Genomic DNA, 16,462 nt, shown 5'->3' on the forward strand with positions numbered 1-16,462 from the left:
GGAGAAATCGACGGGTTGCGCCCACGCCGCCGTTGCTCCCAGGCATGGCACGGAGAAGGAGGGTGATGCAGCTTTGTCCACTGGTCTGTAGACAGAGCTGGGGATTCCATCCTCACGGGAGATTAGCAGATTCCTGGCTTTTTTGTCTAACACCCCGGGGCTTCTCTTTAATCAACATCTTTTCAGGATAGGGTGAGAAGCAAAAAGGATCCAAGCAGGTCCGGGACAATGCTCCTATCCTTAGACTTCACTTAGGTCACTTGTTGGCTCGTAGTGTTAGGGGGTTTTCCTGTAAAAACTGTAAAACTGTAAAAATTTGGGGCGCAATGCATTTCTCATCTGCATACTGGCTCTGATGTCACTCCTATTCTCTTCATACTTGGAGGGTCTGTCCCTGTGTCCGTCCCTGGCAAGCAGCCAGCATCAGGGGAACAATGGCTAATCACCGGACATTAACAGGTAATTGAAGAGCTTTTCTTTGGCAGTGAAACTAAAAAGGTCTGATGGTCTGACTTGTTGTTAACTCTGAAACTTAAAAAAAATACAAGTTTCTAATCATAACAAGCACTGACTGGGGTACAGGCAACAAAACAACATTAGCTGCAGGCTACCCATACAGCTTTTCATCTTAATGAGCACAAAGCCTTTTTTTTTGCGAAGGGATGGATATTGGGAGAAATTTTGCACCATCAGGCCGAGACAGAAGGCTCTGGATCTACACAGCACTTTGGTAAGGAGGGGAACAGAGGTGGGGGCAATCCAGGCTGTTAGCAGTGCCCCCACCCCCTGATTAGGGACAGCACAATTGCTTTTAGAGCTCGTTAACCAGATGGTGAAACACTGATCTTCTTTTCCTGCTCCTTGCATACTGACAGGCAAGTTGAACAGAAAATCTGCCTCTTCCTCCATGATCTCTGAGCACCAAAGCAAAGAACCAAGGAAAAAAAAAAAAACAACAAAAAAACCCAAAAACACCCCAAGCAACTAAAACACAAATATTATTTGCTCAGGCTAGGTTTTTTTAAGAGGCTTATAAGACTGACTAAGCCAGTGCTGATTTAAGAGTGGCACATGTTATGTGCCTTCCACAAAGTGTGGGACAGCTGCTGCAATGCAAAGTGGGTGCAGAGTCAGACCCTTTACTTCAGACCCAGCCCTGCCTTCCTGAGGGATAGAAATTCATCTGTTAGAATCCCTTGGAGCTTATGGAGCTGCTCTTGGCCGTCCTGTCATAACGGGACTACTGTGGAGCACTGGAGAACTTTCAGCTTGGTACCTGTTATATATATTATGGTAATTCGTGCTGATAGAATATATATATATATATATAGCTAGATAGATAGATACATAGATATATATATAATGGTAATTCATACTCATACTATATATATATGTGTATATATATATATATATATATAAGAATAAAATATAAAACTTGAAATCACAGTAGCAAGGGAAGAGGGGATTGCTTCACAGGGTGAGGAAACCGCAGCTGGCAGTCGGGTAGGAGGAGTGTCATTAACATAAGAAGTGAACCCAGCCGGCACAGGAGATTGTCGTTCTCACTGGTGTGAACAGGAGGAGGCCCAGCGATGATGGCCCATGGAGATGTTCATCTTAGAGGGGACCATCAAGGACATACATCTGCATACGGGATTCCGGTAACCAAAGAGTGGATACACATCAGTTCCTGCACAAGGTTTTGTCCAGCACAGGACGGAGAATAGAGGCATCATGAATGTGAAGAACCCTGAGGAAAGACAAAGGGACTCCGCCACGGGCTAGAAAAAGAGTATAAGAAGGGATTCTGCCAAGCGGCATTGGTGAACAGGGGGGATTGGGTGCGATAGAAGGCGGATCTGTGTTCACCCAGCTTCCATCCCGGGGTCGGTGCTGTCCTTGATTGTTGGCTGTCGTGGCTGCATATCGGTTGTGAATAAATTTATATTTTATTTTTATTAAATTGGCTGGATCGATTTTTACCTATAACAGTATCCATGTATGGGGGCCTGCAGAATCTAAGCAGCATCTTCCTTGGCCAACAACAGACTGGAAAGGGAAAACCAGCATCAGAAACCTGTGAGATGGAAAACTTTGGGCTGTTTGAGATCAAAAATGTCACCTAAAAATCTCAATGGCAAAGAACAACCTTTCTGACAAGGATTCCAGTAGAATAAATGACACAGGTGTTGGAATAACAGCCAGTGCCCACAGCAATGACAATTCCTTGGTGAGGAGGGTCCCACGGAGAGTCGGCTGTGTAATGACACTCACAGCCAATGTGGCTACATGTCGTTCTCCTTTATTAAGCAACTTTGACATAGTTATCCTCCTCTATACACTGTCTCCTGCCACTAATGCTTAATGCTCATTGGTTAAGTAGCTATATTCACACATACATCTTAATTACTGATTGGTTGTCACACTATAAGCATCTTTAGCTAAGGTGTGCCAAATTAGCAGCTCCCACAACGTGCTTGGCGCATTTGGTTTCATCCTGGCACAATGCTCATTCTTCCTTGTTGTATTTGAGGACAGCACATGGTCTATCTTGTTCCTGTTTGAGGACGATACATGGTTTTCAGAGTAACTCTGTAATCTGCAGACCAGGGCTGTCCAATTCCCACAGGGGAATATCATGGCATTGTTCAGCCAAGAATCCTTCTACACCTTGGAATAAAAGGCAGTGCCCACTGCAAAGACATTTCCCTGTCCTGTGGGCTCCACAAACCGCACACGAACATGGCACTTTTCCTGAGTGCTTCCCAAAGCTTCTCTGCAAGAAGCACTGGGGAAGTGCATGGGGTAAGAGTTCTGCAAGTGCCAGGCTCTTGTGCAGCAGAAAAGTCATAAAATATGAAAGATTCTAGCAACCCAAATAAATCCATCATTTATGGCTTGTAAATATTCCGGTGAATCTCAGTTACTTCAGGGCAAAAACAAACACAGGGCAAACTTGCCCATGTATGATTTCATGACAAGATTCCCATTTGTCTGCTCCTGTCTGTGGGAGAAGACGAGATTACAAGCTGTCCAGCTGAAGAAGGAAAGGAGGATCTACACTTCCCTGTCATATTTTCCTACTGACTAAGGAATTAAGACCAAGAATTTGGGTAATGGAGGGATAAGACTGGAGTATGGATTAGGGTTTACATCCTAAGATACTTCATTTGCTGAAATAGAAGCACTTTTATTGTACATGGATCTCCTTGCTAAACCTCTTTGTCTACAAACTCCCTTCCTCCATGGCAGAACTGAACAAGCAACATAAGTCAGAGCCTCAAGTTAAAAGCTCTGTGATGAGTTAGTTTTAATGGATCCATTACCATTCTGTGGGGTTGCTGTCATGAGGAGCTCAGGTGGCTTTTTGTTGAGATCAAAATCAATGAGCCATTTGTCCCAGCTCCACCTCTCCTGAGGCAGCACTGGCTCCACTGTGCCATTTCTAAATGAAAACAGAATCTCCTAAAGAAGCCAGGCCAAAATCACGAGGGAGTAGTCACAAAAAATAACTTAGGTCGTTTGCTGGGTATTCATCTAACAGATACCACCTTCCCAAAGTCCAGGCTACACTAAACAAGGCTCTTTGCTCTGTAATCAACCTTTCAATTGGTAGTGTTTCATACCCATGCAGAAGAACAAAAAGCCACTTCCACTGTAGAAACATGAGCTGCAGCTATGCAGTAAGTTGTGCTCAGTAGCTGACCTGCTGCTTTAGCTGTGAGGCAGGAGATACTGCCATAAAATTTCACAAGGAAACTATCAAGTATCTAAAATATGCCGTGTTATGTTATTTTCTACCTCCAATATTGCCTGCACATAGCTTAAGGAAGAAAGGTATTTACCAGCCACCATAGATGAAAAAAATTAAAATGAAAAAAGGGCTTTTAAGGATATCAGAGTGATGGCCACCAGTCATTTTCCAGCTTTGTAGGATTTCAGTTCAAAGTCAATCTAAACAAGCCAGCATATGTCTAGCAAGAAGGAAATCACAGATCATCTCTGCTCCTACACCCAAGCTTTTCTATATCAAAGATGGATGGTATTCTTTTCCAGCTCTCAAAAGATGTGTCATAATTTACCAATAAACAAAATATCATGCATAGAAATATTTCATGGATTGTAGCAGTTCCTTTGAGGGGAGCTCCCCAGGGAGTCCCCGGAGGGCCCCCTGGGCTGTGAGTTGGCTGGCAGCAGCAGGCACGCAAGGAGACTCCACACGGCTTCTGAGGGTGCTGATTAGATGAGGGCTTATTGGGGACCCAGCCCCAGGAGTAACATGGTTTCAGAGGGAGAAGGGGGAAAGGGAAAGAGAGGGGGAGAGAGGGCGAGCCTAGGGGAGAGATGGGCCATGAGAGAATCTGGTCTTCCTCGCACAGCTTAAGAGGGAAATTCAGTGTAGGTGCGAAATAAGGTTTGGGCAAATGGGATTGTAGATTCATGGGACTTCAGGGGAGGAACACAGCTTGGAATAAACCATATATTTTCAAGAGCTACATTTTTGAGACAGAGCATACCATTTGAATAAAATGCAACACCACAATAGATTATTAAGATAGATAGTTGATAGATAGATAGATGATAGATAGATAGTAGATAGATAGATAGATAGATAGATAGATAGATAGATAGATAGATAGATAGATAGATAGACAAGGCAGATAGAGATAGATGAATGCACTTGCCTGTATCACTTTGTATAGAAAGGGATGGGGAAGTGACAGGTTATTCTTTTCCACACATGGGAAACTATCTTTTTCCCAGAAAATTCAGCTTCCTTCTTCAGTGACCACCAGGGTATCTGAAGACCCCACCAAGAAGGCCCTGTGATGCCAATGGCCTGTGCATCCAGCAAGTCAAGAAAGTAAGGCCTGCCTCTTAATACTACAGTGGTATTAAAGAGGTTTATTCTTGGTTTTTGGTACAAAGAGGAACAAACTGAAGCCACTTACTGTAAAATGCCTGCATAAGCACCAGTGCAAATCACAGACAAAGGAAGGATGAAGCCAAGGTGTCCCACAACCACAGCCCAAGTGGCCAGAGATCCTCCTTCAACCCTGGCTGCATTGAAACCCCACTGACTGCCAAGAAGAAAAGCGCCCTACTGAGAGCAAGCAAACTTAACCCTATGGCAGGACACAAATTTAGAGGGAAAAAAATGTTAAAACCCCCACACCACCAGCCACACTTCCCAGTGAGAAGGGTTGGAACTCTCTGGCTCCCAGCACTTGCCCAGCAGGCAGGTTCACAAAGGTGCTGGGAGCTAAGCTGTGCCGTCCGAGGGAATAGAGCCAGCCACCCTTCAGTGGCAGAAGGCGCGGCCTCAGCTGTAGCCCCGGGTGCCTGCGGTGGCCCAGGGCACGGCCATGGCTGTCAATGTGTTGGGCTGCAGCACAGGGCAGGCCGGAGCTCAGCAGCCTCAGCAGAGCCCAGGGCCGCGGCCCTTCCCTGCCGGGGCCCAAGCCTGGCCCGGCCCAGCCCGGCCTGAGCAGCCCGGCCTGGCCCAGGGGATGGGCTGCGCCCGCCCGCTGTGCCCACAGGCTGGGCCCAAGCCTTTGCAAGAGGCTTTCTCCCAGCTTGGCAAAACCTCGGCCAAGTGTCCCTGTGCTGTGCTGAGAAGAGTAAAAAACCCCCTCAAATTTAACCCTGCTGCCGAACGCATGAGGGATCCCTGCACCCCTTAGGAGAGGCCATCAATACTCCTTTGTGCCTCATGAGGGATCCCTGCACCCCTCAGCAGGGACCTCAAAATATCCCTGTGTGCCTCTTCAGGTCCAGGCCCAGATGATGCCACAGAAGGAAATGTGCCCTCAGCCCAGGGACGCTCAGCATGGGCTCCCCCATCCCCTCGGGGCCCCGCCGCTGGGCACAGCAGCCCCTGCCTGGCTCCTGCCTGCCCACACCGTGGCCATCCATGGCTGCTCCTGGGCATGGAGCTCAGCCAGTGCTGGTGCCGGGTGGGCTTTGCTGCTGTTACCACACGGACATAATTGTGAAAACTTTATTCTTTTATTTGAATATGAAATATGGGCCAAGCCCTGCCCTGGCAGACAGGGGATGCCCACCTTCATTCCTGGCCGGGGAACAGGACCAGGAGGCTGAGGGGCAGAGGGTCTTGTTGTGGAGGGGTGGGTTTTGGGACGGCCTCCTGACGCTGCTGCAGCCATGGCAGGGCAGATAGGGGCAGAAGTGGAGAGCTGGGATAAACTGTCAACCTCCCGCTGCCTGTGTTCTTAGGCACATCTGCTGACGATGCACAGGAGCATCTGTGAAGAGAGGAGGTGGCTGAGGCCCCAGCTGCCAGTGGCACACAGGGACCCTCGTGCACAGCAGGGCCCAGAGCTGGCAAGGCTCCCCAGCACGGCTGGAGCTGCTGGCACAGCTGGGCCCAGCTGGACAGCTGCCCCTCAAGGCCCCGGCCAGCAGGGCACGGCTCTGGGCAGGGTCCCTGGCCAGGAGCGGGCCCCAGAGCACCTCTGCCTTTCAAGGGCAACCTCGGCCCTGCTCTTTCTCTTCCCCAACTCCCTCTGCCTCTGCCCCGAGCCCCTGGGGCTGCTCTTGGCCAGGCAGCCTCAGTGGGAGCCAGCTCTGGCTGCAGCCCCAGCGGGGCCCCCAGGACAAGGCCCAGCAATTGAGAGGCCAATGGAAGCACTGGGCAGCAGCAGAACCCTCAGCAGAGTTATTTGGACAATCATGGACTGGCCACAACCCCACTGCAGTCTCAATGGGAATGTTCCCTGACCACGTTAGACTTTCAAAAGAAGCTGTTGGAGGGGGAGAGCAACAAAACACTCACTGTTTTCTCTTCCCGATTCCAAATACCGGATTCCAAACAAGCACAACACGAAGACAAGCTCCAAACAAAGCAAAAATGCCAGTATTGCTAGCCAGTAGCCTGTTTCCTGATAGAAACCCCTTCCGAGGCCATCCTGGGCATTGGAAATACGTGTTGTGGTGCCGGCTGCATCTGTGGGAGCAATGGGGAGTGTGAGCCCGTGCTGTGCTGCACTGCTGAGCTGGCAGCACGGTGGATACGGGCAGGACGTTCTCTGTTTCCCCCAGAGCTGGGGCCTGCAGGCACCTTGCCGGCCCTTGGCACAGGCTGTGCCAGCCAACAAAGCCCAGCAGGCCGGGAGGAGAGCCCGGGGGCAGCGCAGCTGCTTGGGCAGTGGCTGCTGCCAGGGACACGGGCCAAAGCCATCCCTGAGCAGCCACTGCCAGCCCTGGCCCTCCCTGCCCCGTGACAGCTCCCCCAGCCCCAGGGGACAGGCTCAGGCCCTGTCAGGAGCCAGCGCAGCCCCTGCCCAGTCGGGAGCCAGGGCTGGCTCTGGCCCTGGCTGGGGCTGCTCCTGTGCCTTGGGCCTCTGGGCACTCAGGGCCAGCTCTGCAGCAGCTGCAGCGCCAGGGACGTTGCTGCACCAGTCCCATTTCCCTGGGGCTCTGAACGAGCTCCAGAGGCCTGGAAGCCAAGGGCAGGCCCTGGGGGAAGAGCTGCTGCCACACAGCCCTGCCCAGGGCTGAGCCCAGCACGGCACTTACCTCCTATGCCTTTGCTCATGTCTGGCAACTCCTCCTTTCCTCCATGAGAATCTGACACAGAGCCATTGCTTCCAGTATGATATGGCGCCATCTGCATGGACTTTTGCTCCATTGCTGTGGAAAGGAAAAAGTACAGCTGGACCAGATGGAACCATTCAGCATTGTGGAGGGTTGCATCATCAGGAATCAGTACTTGTGAAGTCATGGATAATGCTCAGGAAGATGGCCAGGTTGTTAGGTCTGGGCCAGGGTCCTCCCTCCTCCATGGAGCTGCCCCTCCACATGTGCTCAGAGACTGGGAAATTGCAAGGGATCTCTGGGTGGGAATGGCCCATGGTGCAGTTTGGGTTGCCTGGCAGCACATGCCAAATGCCTTCCTGCAGGGGCTGGGCAGAAGCTGCAGTCAAGCCAGGCTGGGAAACAGCCCTGCAGGGTGTGAAAGCAGCAGCGGGGCAGTGAGGCTGCCATGGATCCCTTCCCGCTGTGTTGCCAAAGCCCCCGGCTGCTGCGACACAGGGGTAGGTTGAGGGAAATGTACCCACCACGGCCTGCCATCTCTTCCTTCTTCATTGTAGGAGGACCTTAATGGAAAATTGCTCCATTTCTCTTTCAGGCCTGAGTGGCAGTGAGGGCACCTGGGTGATTGATGCCCTCCAAGGTACTCCCTCAGCTCTGCCTTCCACTCAGGAGCAGGGGCAGGGGGAACATGTGCCTGCAGTGGCCCTACACTGGGATGGAAGCAGCCCCTTGCCGGGCATTCGGGGCAGAAAGGACTCCCTGGAGCTGCCAGCAGCTCTAAACCGAGCCACAGGCAGGGCCAGGGCTTAGCAGTGGCAGCAGGAGCAGCTCAGGATCCCCGGGGCTGGCAAAGGAGCTGCCAAAGGCTCAGCTCCGGGGCTCAGCCCTGGGCCCGGCCCCTTCCCTCTCTGCTCTTCTGCCGGGCTGCACAGAGCACACGGAAGGACACACTGGCATGGCACACGGGAGAAAGATGGACAGCTAAATGCTCCTTCCTCCCACAGATTGCAATCCTGTGAGATCATTCATGGTTCGAGAAAGGAGCATAGCCAGATTTCCAGATACTTTAAATCAAGAGATTATGTTAAGGGAAATAGCACATGAGGGAGCTCTTGCCACTTGGACACCAATTATTTTGTCAGGAAAGACACATGAAGAACTTGCCTCCACCATGCTTTGGAGTCTTCCAACTGTTATGCACTAGCTTTTCCATATAAGCCATATCACGATCCCAATCTAGAAGGGAGCAAAGATCAGAAAATTTCCATGGTGTGCTGGGATTCCCCTCTCCCTTAGAGAACTGGGCACTGCAAGGGGGTCGGGTAAGGCCTTGGCTGCCAGATGTCAGTGGACAAGGCCAAAGCTGCACAGGGGCCTGGGGAGCTCTGGACTGGCTCTGGTCACTCTCCAACCTCTTTGCAGGCCCTGTGCAACACCCCTGGGGTGGTGGCTGGAGCAGCCCCAGGCCCATGGCAGCTCTGTCCCTGCCATAGAGGAAATCCTCTTTAAAGCCCTGGGCAAAACCATCCCCAGCGCTTCCCAGGGAGCAGGGAGCGCTGTCCCAGGAAAGGGCAGCCAGGCAGCCGGCTCACCTGCTCGCCGCGCTTGGAGTGGAGCCGCCTGTGCAGCCCTGGCAGGCAGGGCCACGGCCAGGAGGAGCAGGAGTAGGAGGCGCAGAGCAAGGGCCATGGTGCCTTGCCCTCTGCCAGTCCCGCAGCTCTTGCTGCCACCGCTGTCCTGACTCCGCTGTCCCAATGTCAGCACCGCTGCTGCCACCGCTGCTGCTGCCGCCGCAACAGTTGTGCTCAGGGACTGACTGCTGGCTCCTTGTGCTGCTGTGCAACCGCGGGGCTCTGGGACCTCTGTGATCTCAGAGCCTGCTTGTGACCTCATGGCCAGGGTGGAGTTGTGTGGAGTGGGTTCTGCTTTTTTTGGAAGGGAGCTCATCCTGCTCAGCTGCTCTGCCTAAGGGCTGTGACACAGTCCCAGCTCAGCTGATCTCACAGGTTGGGACATGAAGGGATGGAGAGCAGCTCTGCCGAGAAGGACTTGGGGGTACTGCTAGATGAGAGGTTGGACATGAGCCAGCCATGTGCATCCAAAGGAGAGTGCCCAGCAGGTTGAAGGAGGTGACTCCCCCCCTCTGCTCTGGTGGGACCCCACCTGGAGTACTGTGGAAGACGTTTTACAGTGACCTCTGTGAACCATCGAGAAGTTAGGTAGGAGGATCCATGTTTACAACTAAAATAATTTTCTAGTAATTTTCTATGTCATTGATCATAGAAACCAAGAAAGAAAGTGTGGAGGATTTTGTGAACAGCTGGCTAGCTAACAAAGGTCACACTGACATAATACCGTTAGTTAGGGATGAAGGAGACGAGGATAGGAGTCAGCAGTCAGTGTCCAAACCTGGCAAGGGCACTGTGCCCTTGGTGCAACATCAGGATGGGGGAGAGGTTCGTTAGTTAGAAACATGAAGAAAATATGTAAACAGCTGCAGCATAGTAGCCTCAAGAATGATAAGGTAGGCGTAGTTAGCTGATAAGTAACTAACCAATAATGAGCTCGCTTTTTGCAATATGTATTAGCCTCATTAACACCAATATAAATGTATGTGCCTATCAATAAAGTTTTGAGATTTGCTGATCACTCATATTGAGTGCTGCATTTCTTCCGCCGATTACCACAAGAAAGAAGGATAAATAAGAGAAACCTGCAACTCCCTATTCCAATGAGCATTTTGCTTGTCTCTTGTGACCAATGAATGAAGTGTAAACATAACAGCTTTGTAAGAATGCAGAAAAAGCATGCAGGCTAGAATAAAAACAGGGTTTGAAGCCTTCTGGAAATGGACTGTGTTGCTTTGTAGTGTCTCGGTCTCTCCCACGACAGAGTACTGCATCCTGCTCTGGGTCCCCAAGACAGGAAGGACACGGTCCTGTTGGATCTAGTCCAGAGGAGGGACTAAATGCTCTGAGGGCTGGAGCCCTTCTGCTTTGGAGACAGGCTGGGAGAGCTGGCAGTGTTCAGCCTGGAAGAGAGAAGACTCCAGGGACACCTGATTGCTGCCTTTCAGGGCCTTCTGGGGGCTTGTAAAGAGATGGGGACAGAATTTTTAGTAGAGCCTTTCATGACCAGACCGAGGGGGAATGGTTTTAATCTAAAAAATGGTCAATTCAGACTAGATGAAAGAAACACATATTTTACACTATTGCTGATGAAACCTTGGCAGAGGTTGCCCAGACAGGTGGACATCCATCCCTGCAGACATTCAAGCTCCTGCTCTGAGCAACCTGACCTAGTTCAAGGTGTCCCTGCTCACTGCAGGCCATTGGGACTAGATGGCCTTTAAATGTCCCTTCCAACCCAAGCCATTCTGTGCTCCTGTGCACCATCAAAGCAGTGCTGCATTAGTGCTGGGCTGATTGTGCTGGCACCTGTATTTTGGTCGTTGTGCCATTTAGCAATTGGCCACGAGAGGATTGATGGGCTGGACAGTGAAGTCTGCAAATAACACACAGTGTGCTCAAGGAGAAACAGGAGAGGAACACGGCTTCCACTTCAGATAAATGTCAGCATTTTGCTGCCCATTTCCAGTTAAGAAATATAGGAATGTCCTGAAGATCCCTTCATGTGGGTGCATTATTGGCCATATCAGTACTTGTGTTCTGTAAAACAGGTTAAGTTGTTACAGCTTCTTACCCCATTTATCCCTGGATAAACCCCAAATACTGCATTGCTCCTTGTCTACTTTCTTCCAAGTCAAGGCAAATTTTGTTCATTACTGTGTGGGACATATTCATCTGTTCACAATAAAATTCCTTTTGCCATTCACACAATGGCTAGACTGCTTTGTTGATTTGCTCTAATTGGACTGTAATTAAGGCCTACCTTTCACTAGAATTAAAGCTGATGCATTGGGAAGCAAAGTGTTCAGTCATTTCTCCTGGAGTCTGACACTGTATAGAGTTGTTCTGTAAGTAAATGCCATTTGAATACAGGTGTAGTCTACCATACTTCTGGCATACTAGAAGTGAGAAAAAACCCTTTGAATCAGGATTTTATCCTTTCTTCCTCCACCTCCTCCTCCCAGGAATTTTAATCGCTGAGGTCTAAGCTCTTCAGCTGCCTCACAAACATTCTTTTAATTCAGGCAGGCATCCATGCATTGAGCCACAAATCAGGACCGTGGTGTGAACCTTGAAGCAATGTAGGTTTATAGCACTGAAAATAATAATCCAATACCCAGGTTAAGCCAAGCCTATTGGTTATGTCTCAAATAACTCTACCTATCCTCAGTGATGTTTCAAAAACGATCATTGTGAAAGCTAGGAGCGGGGAGAGAGAATGTTATCAAAATTAAAAATAGAGCTTTCTCAGATCTTTATATTCCTACAAAAAGAGAGTCCAAACTATTCATCTATGGAACATTAAGTAAGAAGTGAACAAAAGACTGTCAAAATAATTGCTTGGGGAACAAAAAACCCATAAATAAAAACAAGCTTAAATGTAGATAATAAGTAAACCATCATGCAAAGAAAAAAAACAGACCTGCCAAAACTAAAACCAATAAGGCTGTTTCATCTGTCTCAATTAAAAAAAAAAAAAAAAAAAAAAAAAAAAACAACCCTGAAAATAATTAGAGATTCTCAAGGGCATTACTATATATAGAAACGTCCTGGTATTGGGAAAAACATGAAGGAAAGTGTAGCATGCAATTCACAGATGTAACCTAGAATTTGTTAGGGAGGGCCAGGGGTGGCAGTGGCTGCTCAGGGATGGCTTTGGCCCGTGTCCCTGGCAGCAGCCACTGCCCAAGCAGCTGCGCTGCCCCCGGGCTCTCCTCCCGGCCTGCTGGGCTTTCTTGGCTGGCACAGCCTGTGCCAAGGGCCGGCAAGGTGCCTGCAGGCCCCAGCTCTGGGGGAAACAGAGAATGTCCTGCCCGTATCCACCGTGCTGCCAGCTCAGCAGTGCAGCACAGCACGGGCTCACACTCCCCATCGCTCCCACAGATGCGGCCGACCCCACCACACGTGTTTCCCATTCCCAGAAGAGCCTCAGAATGGGTTGCTGTTGGGGAACCCTCTCTTTGCATGTGATAAGGGCAAGTCTGGCTATCTGTTTCTGCCAGGAAATCATTTGGAAGTGCTCAACTGAACCTCAACTCAGAGCTTCGGCACTGCAGTTCATGTCTTTGATTGTAATTCGGTCCTAGCAGTCAGTTTTATACCCCTCCCCTTATTTTCTATTGCTATAGCATATTTTATTACCAATGGGTTCCTCCTTTACCCCATGTGTTGGTTTTGCCCCACTTGTCCATCTCCCCAAAGACCTGCCCTTTTGTTCACTGTTCCTCCTCCCATTGCATGTCAGTCCCTCTCCAAGCCTGCCCCATGCTCTAGCAATTTTCCTATCAATTTTGTATCCTTCGGAACCCCATTGGTTTGTTTAAGTTCTTCCCCTCCCCTGTAATCCCCAATTGGTTTAAACCTTGTATTCCCCGCCTGGTGTTCCACCCTCAGTTTCTCCCAATTGGCTAAAGATTGGATCCTCCCCTGGGACCCTGCCAAGTTTGTAAGTTGGTGTGTGCCTTTAATGCAGTGTTGGCCTGCCCCTGATGGTCTGTAGAATAATCACCTTAGGAAAACATAGAGCAGACCTCACCCTGTTCCTTGTCCCTACCCTCAGGGCAGTCCTACCCCCAAGGCAGTCCACCTGTGCTGTAGAGCAGCTGTGCCCTGCAGCCACAGCCCAGATTCGACAGTTTTCTGGGGGCAGCCCAGTGCCACTGTGGGTGTGGGCAGCTAGTGGGGCTGAAGAAATGGGGCAGCACAGCACTTCCCAAATCAGCTCTGGGCCCTGCTATGCAGGAGGGTCCCTGTGTGCCACTGGCAGCTGGGGCCTCAGCCACCTCCTCTCTACACAGGTGCTCCTCTCCATCTCCAGAAGACCAGCCTAACAACGCAGGCAGCGAGAATTTGAGCCATGACCTCAGCTCTCCACTTCTGCCCCTATTTGCCCTGCCATGGCTGCAGCAGTGTCACGAGGCCATCCCAAAACCCACCGCTCCTCAATGAGAACCTCTGCCCCTGAGCCCCCTGGTCCTGTTCCCCGGCCAGGACTGAAGGTGGGCAGCCCTTGCCTGGCAGGGCAGGGCGTGGCCCACATTTTATATTCAAATAAAGAGTTGGAGTTTTCACAGTTATGTCTGGGTGGTAGCAGCAGCAAAGCCCACCCGGCACCAGCAGTGGCTGAGCTCCGTGCCCAGGGGCAGCCGTGGATGGCCACGGTGTGGGCAGGCAGGAGCCAGGCAGGGGCTGCTGTGCCCAGCGGCGGGGCCCCGAGAGGATGGGGGAGCCCATGCTGAGCATCCCTGGGCTGAGGGCACATTTCCTTCTGTGGGATCATCTGGGCCTGGACCTGAAGAGGCACAAAGGGATATTTTGGGTTGCCTGATGAGGGTTCCAGGAGTCCCGCATGTTTTAAATGAATTAGCTTTTTTTGATTAATAAGGAGAATTTATTCCATAATTAAAATTCAGTCGTAGAAAATCTAGAAGCAAATATCAGATTGGCCCTGAAGCAGGCTGACAGCGTCAGGTGAGACAGGTGGGGCATTTCTCTCCCCTGTGCATCACGAAGGGACAGCTCTCTCAAAGTCTTTTTTGTCCATTTCCAAGCTCCAAGCGGTGTGGAGGGCAGGAGTTTTTCTGCTTTCTTATGGTTGTTTTTATCCTTTTTGCATATTCATGTATTTTTTCCTTTCTTGCTGCAGCTCTTGCTGAGAGTTTCCCCAAAACTGGTAAAAAATTCACTTTGTTAGAGGAAAATCTCCTGCAATATGCATTCTAGGAGGCACACATTTATCTTATAGATGATGCAAATCGAATGCACATTGCTGAGGTTTGGTCAGAGAAATAATCTTCTGGAATCAGCATTTCTGGGGACGAATATTCAGGCTAGGATTTTGGTGCATGTTGATTGCCCGGAACCCTCTTTTGGTATGCTAGGATTTTCATTAGGCGAGATTACTGTAGTCTCAGCATGAATTTGTGCATACAATCTATCAGAATCCCTCCCTTTCTCTATTAATTTATTAAATTTGTACTTTTAGGATACACTTTGACAAAGCTTACTTATTTTCTAATTTTATGTTTAGTATTTATAAAACTTAACAACTACGCTTTTATACTACTAGTCAGGGTATAAAATTAACAGCTCTTCTCATAAGGTAGATTATTCTAAATCTTTAATTTCTTTTCTTTGGATTGTCAATTATATTTTTTTATATCAATGCATGTGCTTATTGTAATTTAGATATATTTTGACTCCATAGTCGTTTAAGGCTGGTAATATTTGTAAAATAAGTTTTTCATGTTTCCTTATGTTGCCTGCTAAAATGTGTCTTTATAACTGTCTCATGTTCTTGTTTTCTAATTCTTGAGCAATTTGCTTTATTCTACTCTCAGGATTTATTTCTTCTCTATCTCTTACAGAACAAAAAGTTTTAATATATTGCTTACAAATTTTGCCATTTTATTCTTTTTGCTCTATTTCACATTTTCTTTATTGCAGTGTCTTTTACTACTCATAGTGCACATTCTGAATTTGTTAAAATTATAGCGTACTACACTAACTTGGGAGTGTGCATATGGCTCATTCTTTTTGGGCTTGGATGACTGATACAGTGACAATAATCCTCTGCAGTTTTAACACTCTAGCTCTCTCAAAGCCCCTTTGGGTTGCAGCCAAAGGGCCAAGATGTGTATCTTCTTGGTAGCAGAGCTTACACCTTGGGATCTAGTCACTGGTGTCCTTCGTCTCATTCTCAGTATTTACTTCATAAGATTTATAAGAGCCTTTTAAATTGTTTTTCAGGATTTAGGATAGCATCTGCTTATTTCTAATTGTTATAGTTTTATTTCTTTGACATTTTAGCTCTAAAATTGTAATTAGTCTGTACACTTCTCTTTCTTTCAGCTATACTTGGCTTTTTTCCTTTATTTTAATTTGATCCTTATTAAATATCTAACGGCTTTTGTTATATCCTATCTGATTTAATGTTACTTTTAGTGTTTCTTGGAACTTAAATCTGGTTTGTATCTTATATACTTAATTTTTTTCCGATTTTTCACGAATCATATTATTGTTCTAATATATTCTTTACAGTGTTTCATTAGCTTTTACTTCTATTTCTTTTGTCTGTTATAACAAAAGCACTAAAATATTTAATTTTTTGAAATAAATTTGCATATCACACCTTAAATATTCAGTTCACTTAAAACAATCTCATGAATAATACAGTTTAAAATAAAATATTTTACTTCTCCTAACAATGGGTTTTACAGCTTACAAGTTTAGGTCTGAACATGCATCAGTCTATTTTACTTCAAGGAGTAGTGGTGACTTTTTTAGTGAGGTTTGGCTGGTGTTTCTGTTGGTGGATTTACAGGTCTTCTGTCCTGCCTTTCTTTGCAGCTGAACCTGCTGGTGAAGGTGGTGCAGCTTCCCAAGCCACGTCCAGGACTGAGGCTCTGCGAGATGCTGAGGGTAGGTCAAGGCCTTTCCCCTGGGAGAGCTGCCAGCTCAGAGCCCAAAGCTGGGCCAGGGGGGCATCGCTGCAGGTGCCAGCACAGAACCATGCACGTGTGTGCCCTCGCCCTGTGTGATTCCCCCACCACGCCCGCAGCTCAGTGGTGCCCGTGCAGATCAGCAGAGATGGCAGAAGCTTCTGTGGCTGTTGAGTTACAGGTGTGTCTGCAGGGAGGACTTCTCCAACTCCTTTGCTGATTCTTACACGGAAGCCTGCCTCCCATCCCAGAGGTGAGTAGTGTGTCCCTGCTGACCCCACAGGCTGAGCCCTGCTTTTGTGGGATCTGTTCCTGGGAAATGGAATTCTGTTGCTC

The 16,462-nt window shown here is 48.7% G+C and overlaps 1 protein-coding gene and 1 long non-coding RNA gene across 2 annotated transcripts in view; one reads left to right on the forward strand and one right to left on the reverse strand.

Moving 5' to 3' along the window:
- Positions 1 to 16,462, forward strand: part of LOC135307580 (IQ motif and SEC7 domain-containing protein 1-like) — a 95,866-nt gene that overhangs the window by 18,719 nt on the left and 60,685 nt on the right. The window lies entirely within an intron of this gene.
- LOC135307092 (uncharacterized) lies at positions 5,991 to 8,304 on the reverse strand. Its single transcript, XR_010367826.1, has 3 exons — positions 7,540 to 8,304; positions 6,797 to 6,967; positions 5,991 to 6,266 (listed from the first exon to the last, which is right to left on the reverse strand). It is a non-coding gene; the product is annotated as an uncharacterized LOC135307092 (long non-coding RNA).

The sequence above is a fragment of the Passer domesticus genome, chromosome 9 (assembly GCF_036417665.1).
Source record: "Passer domesticus isolate bPasDom1 chromosome 9, bPasDom1.hap1, whole genome shotgun sequence".
NCBI classification, from domain to species: domain Eukaryota; kingdom Metazoa; phylum Chordata; class Aves; order Passeriformes; family Passeridae; genus Passer; species Passer domesticus.